The following is a 7,598-nucleotide window of genomic DNA, read 5'->3' on the forward strand; positions in this document are numbered from 1 at the left end:
CAATTTAATCAATATTATTTAATTAATATATTTTACCAAAAAAGCTTATTTATATCAAGAGAATCACTAGCAAAGAACTTTTTCCGGCACAGATCGTTTAGCATCAAAAACACATTATAACATTATTTTATATTAGTTTTCTCCAAGTCAGCACAAAACAGTCTGGCTGTTCTGCTCTGATCACTCTCTTTCTTTGTCTCTCTCTCTGTCTCTCTCTCTCTTTCTGCTTCTCTCTTTCTCTGCCTCTCTTTCTGTGTGTGTCTCTCTCTAAGGCTTTTCCGGCCAAACTGAAATATTGATTGATTGATATTTGATGTGAACATGAACTGAGACTTTTGAGCTGTATCTGCATGACTTTGTGCTACTGCCATGTGATTGGCTGATTGTGATGTGTTGCATCAATTCACAGTTACATATAGAACTGATAATATGCTGTAGATGTTTGTTTGCAGGAGGCAGGGTGGAGCAAAGCAGTGTTGCCTCACAGCCTCACAGCCTCCCAGCTCCAGGGATCCTGATTCGATCCTGAGCTCGGATTGCTGTGTGTACAGAGTATTCTGCCTACAGGGGTCCAAATGGGATTGCTGCAGGTTCTCTAGTTTCCTAACGCTTCCCAAAACCATTGCAGTAGATGCACTGAGCTGGATTTTAAGTGTGTTGGCCTGCAAATAGTCCGGACCTCAATCCAATTGAAAATCTATGGTGGAAATTAAAGAAAATGGTCCACAACAAGGCTCCAAGCTGTTATAAAAGCCAGAGGTGGTGCAACAAAGTACTAGTGGTGTTTTTGAGCGGTCGTTCCATAATATTTTCCTCAGAATTGTGTGATTCCATATTTTTTTTCCTCTGTTTGATCTGTAAAAACAGTTGCAACTGACTATAATTTTCTTTCGTTTTTATTTTTGTAAGTGTTTCATAAAGCCAGATGGTTGGAATGTTAAATGAAAATAGTTTTGTGGCATGTCTGTGATTGGTTTTTTTCTACACAATTAAACAATTGAATGAACATCTTTCAAGAGTGGTGATTCCATACTTTTTGCCAGGGGTTGTATAATTAATCAATGAATTGAAAATCATGTTTTAAAATATCAAGTTTAAAATCATCAAGTTTTAAAATACTTTATAGATGGAGCAATTCCGACAGCTAGAGGCGCTGTGTGCGGTACACCCTTAAAATCTCAGCTGTTTAAATAAGTTTGTTAAAATAATCAAAAGATATAGAAAAGCCTTTGTTTGTGGAGTTGCATGTTTCTCTCAGGCTTTCAGGGATCTCTAAATTGTCTAAAGTGTGTGTGTGTGTGTGTGTGTGTGTGTGTGTGTGTGTGTGATGGAAACACCAATTTTAAGTCCCATCCCAGCTGCTTTTGTTCTCAGGTAAGCACCTCTCATACAACCCATTCATACAAAACACAACATCACTAGAGAATTAACATGAATCTGGAAACTGTTTATTATATACTGCAGCAGCTGTAATTATGTAACAGTTTCCATATTTTTAATGGATGACGTCTTCTCCATTGTTGCACTCACGATTATCTTCCACCTGAATTGTAAAAAAAAAAATTATTAGTATAACATTGTGAGAGTCTTCTCTGAGTCTATGGTTCACTCAGCATGCAGTTCAATTCAATTCAGTCCCATTTTGTTTGTATAGCACTTTTAACAATGGACATGGTCTCAAAGCAGCTTTACAGATTAATGTCAGGGGATTGGTAGCTTAGTGGTTGGAACGCTGGACTACAGATCAGAAGGTTGTGTGTTCAAAACATTTGGGCCCCTGAGTATGGCCCTCAACCCTCAAGTGCATTATATTAATTATATGTATTTAGGTAGTTCTGGTTAAAGGGTGGCTTACAAATAATATAATATCTAACATCTTAGAAATTCAACTTGTTAGTGGGATGTTGTAGTTCAGAGGTTAGGTAGGTGTTAAGTTCAAATCCCAGCACCACCAAGCTGCCACTACTGGGCCCCTGAGCAAGGCATAAAGTGAAATAAAAGTAAGTAGCTCTGGATAAAGCTGTAAATGATATTGTGTTGATTTAACACTGATTAATGGTCATTTGTTGGAATTTGAATGGAATGCTTATTCCAAAAAAAAAACACTTTAATCACTTTTAGAGCTCTGGCCTCTATGTATAAATGTTGGAACCTTGTTTTTGGCTCAATTTTGAATTTTGAGACTGTAGGTCATGTTGGTCATAGTGGGCTTCAACGCTAGTTTTTGACTGAACGTGTTTGAATTTGTGTGTTAGGGACGTGTCAGTAAGAAAACCTGGTGGAATCAACTGATGCAGTATCTGTAGTTTATTGGTAAATTTGTTGAAATTGAATGCTTACTCATCTGAGAAGCATGAAGGCAACATCCTTCCCAGAATGCAATCGGTGACATTAGCAAAAAAGAATCAATTAGCAGCTGAATGTTGTTTAACCCTTAGAGATCTGAAGAGATGTTTCGACATGTCACATAACATGAACCTTGTTCTTATCTGTAGCATATTAATGAGAGCAATCATGACAAGGAAACTTACTTGCAGCAGCTTTGGCATAGGGAATTCCTGATCCTCAAAGACGATCACAGCTTTAAATGCCATCGGGTCATCCACACACTGAGCAGAAAGCTGCAAAACATGGAGAAATATTCCTACATTCCAGCATGTGAAGGAAATGCCATCTTTGTGTTGTAATGCTGTCTTTATTCTGTGATCGAATTAAATAAGTAAACTGCTGAGCTTAAGAGGCTTGCAACTTAATTAGGGTTTAAAGCTCATTAACAAGACTAGATGCAGTATAAACCAATAGAATAGACAAAACCTCTAAAAGGGTGATTAGACCGATATAATTATGGTGCGTCGGAAAGATATTAAAAAAAAAAAGTCGTAATTAGGAGTGGGAAAATCTGGATTGTCTTTGAGCTCAGAGTTTCCGAGTCGGAGGCGTATCAGGAAATGATGATCCTGTGTCTGTAGTTTGCTGAAATTGAATGTTTACTCGTCTCAGAAGCTGATTTTATTTGTTTTCGGTTTGTGCAGCACAGAAATTACGATATAAAATGTAACGATCAAATTTACAATGAACTAATTACAGAAACCTTTGATGAAACCGAAGTGACTTGACCGAACTAGACATCGTAATTACAATTTGTAACAACCCAACTCGTAAAAACGAATTTCGCAGAGGGACTTCAGTCACTGTGAGTTTGTAAACTATCATGAGAATACAATTCTGCTAAATGCTGTGAATGATAACGTAATTAGAGAAAAAGCAGCATAGTTACCTGTTCAGCTGAGGGAGAGCACAAGCGATGGAGCTGTGACATCAGACAGCCCTGAAATCAACATCATCATTATTATTATTTCCTTTCATTTGATTGTCTATACTGTTTATCTAAATTCTCAGGCGTCATTGGGCATCAAGGCAGGATACACCCTGGACGGAGTGCCAACCCATCTCGGGGCACACACACACACACTCATTCACTCAGGCAATCACACACTACGGGCAATTTGTCTTTGGACTGTGGGAGGAAACCGGATCACCCAGAGGAAACCCACCAAGCACGGGGAGAACATGCAAACTACTAGTAGTAGTAGTAGTAGGAGGAGTATTTCTAAGCTCACACATTGGTTAAAAAATTAAGCTAAGCTTCCCATAACTGACATTATTTACTTTATTAATGAACATCAATTAGCAATTAATCTGTTAGTAATTAATCAATTATTAAGTAATCAGTAATTAATCTGTTACTAATGAATCAATTAGTAATTAATCAGTAATGTCAGTTATCACTTCTCAACATACTGTACTGACGTTTGTTTAGAACTTTCCTAACCTAAATACACCTGCGTTCATTAATGTTTATTTACTACTACATGACCGAAGTTCACATAAATGAGCAAAAAAGTTGAATTACAGCGAGGTAACGAATGCTGCTCATTTCCTCAACTCCGAATCTAAATACCGGAAGTTGGGATTTGTTGAATTTGTTGAATTTATTGTTTGATTGTCGAGATCGTGACCAGGTTAGCGAAAATGTTGCTGGTTTGTTCATGTTCATGTACATGATTCAATTAAATACATTTAGTGCACTCCAACATTGACTTATTTGCCTTACTTTTCTTCAAAATACATTCAGATCCTTGTGCTAACTCACTGCTCTATAACATTTGAGATCGAATCATTGTCTATCAATCAAGAATATTGCATGTTTTTTCATCTTTTATTAGTTTTTGTTAGCTAATCAAGTCGTCCAATCAAAAAATGAAAAAAAAATGGAATGAAAACAATTCATATTTAATGATTAAACTGATCTCGGTTAGCTTAATGTCTACTCATTTCTTTGTTAGCATAATTAGCATTTAGCATGCAGCTATTATTGGCTAGTGGCACGGTCGACTATATGCTATAAGCAAGACTATAAGCAAGTTATAACATGGTAAGTTCACTGCAATTTGCCTTTTTGTGAACCTTTTAATAATATCGTTATTTGTTACTTATTTGTTTGACGGAAATCGTTTGAGGCCTCCACAAACGAGGCCTTCCCATGACGAAGCTTCAATTAATCCACATATTAAGCTTGCATTCTGAATATCGATTGTTAAATATTTCAATTCTATTTCATAATGATTGATCATGAACACCAGTGTATGTGCAAATTACTACGTAAGATCTGTTCGTATCTTAAAAGACCGGAACGCTTGGTAAACAATAAGCAGCTCTCGAATGGAGCCGAACAAATAAACGACGTCCTGAGAAGTTAAGACAAGATTGATTATTGAACATTAGGAATTAGACGCATGATATTTACTTACAGTTATTAGTTGAAGTGTATTAAATCTAAATTTATATATATAATTTCATATTTAAGGCTACGGTAGCTTACCATTATTGTTGAATATGTTTGACAAACGCAGCAAATGTAACCCAATAAAGTGCCACCAAGTGGTCCGGAGTATAACCACATGAATATGCAATCAGCCTTAATTTTATATATCAAGCTAGACAAATGAATGTTTCCATGTTAATGGATGTATCGATATTTGTTATGAAACAATATACATAGTTTTATTCCAACCAAAAATTTTATATTGGAGTAACAGTAAAGAAATTAATTAAGGATTGTTTTATGCGGTTTCTTAAATTGAAAGATGTCTAAGCACAGCTGTAGGAGGAGCAAGGCGGGTTTTTCATTTCACTTCGTGCATAATTCTGTACATATATAACGTGTACGTGAAAAAATCTGGATCTCGACTCAGGACTTACCACAAGATCACAAAAACCATCCTGGCCCCCGATTTTTTTCAATTGCAGATCCTCTTCAGAAGAATTGAGTTTGTTCTTCAGCTCTGATCAACTACTGAAGCTTGTTAAAATCTTCAGCCTTTCTCAAAAGAAGTGAAGATTTCTGTTGGAAGTTCTGTCTCCATGTGGACGGCACTAGGAATAATAAGCTGACTGTTTTAATTAAAACTAATTGAAAGTCTTTAAGGTAATCCTCTGAAGATGATCATCCTGTAGACATCTGGTGAATTCCGTTGTGGGTGCAGTTCTACTGAGCTTCTCAGATGCGACTGGGGGAGTGGATCTAGAGCAGGAAGGAAACAGGACAAGGTTTTTTTTTCTGTGGTGTTTCTAAGTGGTTTTAAGTATCTTTAATGTTCTGTCCTTTTTTTTTCAAACTATTACTGTGTACTAATTAAAGTGAAGTGTCATTTATTTTTTCATCCCTTTTTTCTTCATCAAAAAGAGCAAAAGAAACATCCTCAGAAAAAACATTGTATATTCATCAGTACTCATGGTAACTTTTAACTATTTATTGATATAAACTATAACATTCAATCAAAAATGTAACTTTTTTATATATTTTTATATATATTTAAATATATATATATAAAATGTACATCATTGGAAAGAGTCTTTCTGTTTATAGAAATCTTTTTTGTGTGTTTTTAAAATACTGACAGTACAGTAAAAACAATAAGAAAATCAAACCATGAGAATTCTTTCTGTATAACCTTCTAATCTACAAAGCCAGACAGCTCCAGTCAACAGGAAACCCGCATGAGTCAATCATATTGGTTATGGCTTTGAACTGCAGTTTCCACACTGTTTGCAAGAACAATACTGCCCAATACTGCAAAAGTTTAGTTATGTTTCATTTCGTTTCATTTTATAACACAATAAAACAGCAATCGTTGACTATTGTGCTGTACAAAAATTATAAGATCAAAATAATAAAACACCAATTGGCACAGGAAATGGTACACACAGCACAGGATGACTCAAATGTTAAAAGCCTTTTCTCAAAGATGAGTTTTGAGTTACAGTTTAAATGGAGATTCTGTAGGGATTATCCTAATAGATAAAGGTAGGGTATTCCACAATTTGGGGCCAACTACTGCAAAAGCCTGGACTCCTTTTCTTTTAAGCCTTGATCTGGGAACCTTTAAGAGTTTCTGAATCGATGACCTTAAACATCTAGCAGATATGTTAACAATCACAACAGATAAATAAGAAGGTGCCAGACCATTTAAGACCTTAAAAACAAAGAGTAAAATCTTAAACTCTATTCTAAAATAATCCGGAAACTACCACAGAGAGAGTAAGATGTGCTCAAATTTACATCAGTAAAGGAGCCTAGCAGCTGCATTTTGGAGTACTTGCAAGCGGTTCATATAGGAATGACCAATACCTAATAAACTGAATTACAATAGTCTAGATGAGAAGAGAACGCATGAATTACTCTCTCAAACTCAGCAAGGGTTAAAAAACTTTTGACTTTGGCCAGTAGTCTCAACTGGAAAAAACATGATTTGACCACTGCATTTACCAGCTTGCCAAATAACAGGGCAGAGTCAAAGACAATACCTAGGTTTTTAACAGATGGTTTTACATAAGCAGCTAAGCCTTCTAACACTTGATTTAAGCTACCAGAGAAAGCTAACGGACCAAACACAATTGCCTCAGTCTTATTCTCGTTTAAGTTAGGAAATGTTTGGCCAAGCCTTAATATCTGACAAACAGGCAGGTAAGCAGATAAACCAGCATTGTCATTTTGCTTGATGGGCACATATATTTGAGTGTCATCTGCATAAAAATGAAAAAATAAAAATTTTCTAAAAATTGTGCCCAAAGGGGGCATATATAAAGAAAACAGAATAGGGGAAAGAATTGATCCTTGGGGAACCCCGCAGGTCAGATGTGCTTTGGAGGATAAACATCCATTTATATAAACAGAAAAGGTTCTATTGTTCAGATTTGAACCAGTTCAGTGCCTGACCTTTAATACCCACAAAGTATTCAAGACGAGAAATAAGAATGTCATGATCGGCAGTATCAAAGGTCGCACTCAAATCCAACAACAGAAGTATTACCGAGTTCCCAAAATCAACAGATAATAAAATATCATTTGACACTCTTAAGAGAGCAGATTCTGTACTGTAAAATTACCTGAGACCAGACTGGAAAGATTCAAAAACTCCATTTGACTCTAAAAAATGTAATAATTGGATAGAAATTGAATAGAAACACCTTATAACATATTGTACAGAATGTATACTAGTCAGATTGTTGTGCATTTTGTGTATCTGTCCTGTCAT

The 7,598-nt window shown here is 35.8% G+C and overlaps 1 long non-coding RNA gene across 1 annotated transcript; it reads right to left on the reverse strand.

Moving 5' to 3' along the window:
- Positions 1-1,275: 1,275 nt before the first annotated feature.
- Positions 1,276-5,631, reverse strand: LOC131369577 (uncharacterized). Its single transcript, XR_009207280.1, has 4 exons — positions 5,263-5,631; positions 3,278-3,328; positions 2,532-2,621; positions 1,276-1,543 (listed from the first exon to the last, which is right to left on the reverse strand). It is a non-coding gene; the product is annotated as an uncharacterized LOC131369577 (long non-coding RNA).
- Between the last annotated feature and the right edge of the window lie 1,967 nt (positions 5,632-7,598).

Source organism: Hemibagrus wyckioides, linkage group LG18 (genome assembly GCF_019097595.1).
Source record: "Hemibagrus wyckioides isolate EC202008001 linkage group LG18, SWU_Hwy_1.0, whole genome shotgun sequence".
Lineage (NCBI taxonomy): Eukaryota > Metazoa > Chordata > Actinopteri > Siluriformes > Bagridae > Hemibagrus > Hemibagrus wyckioides.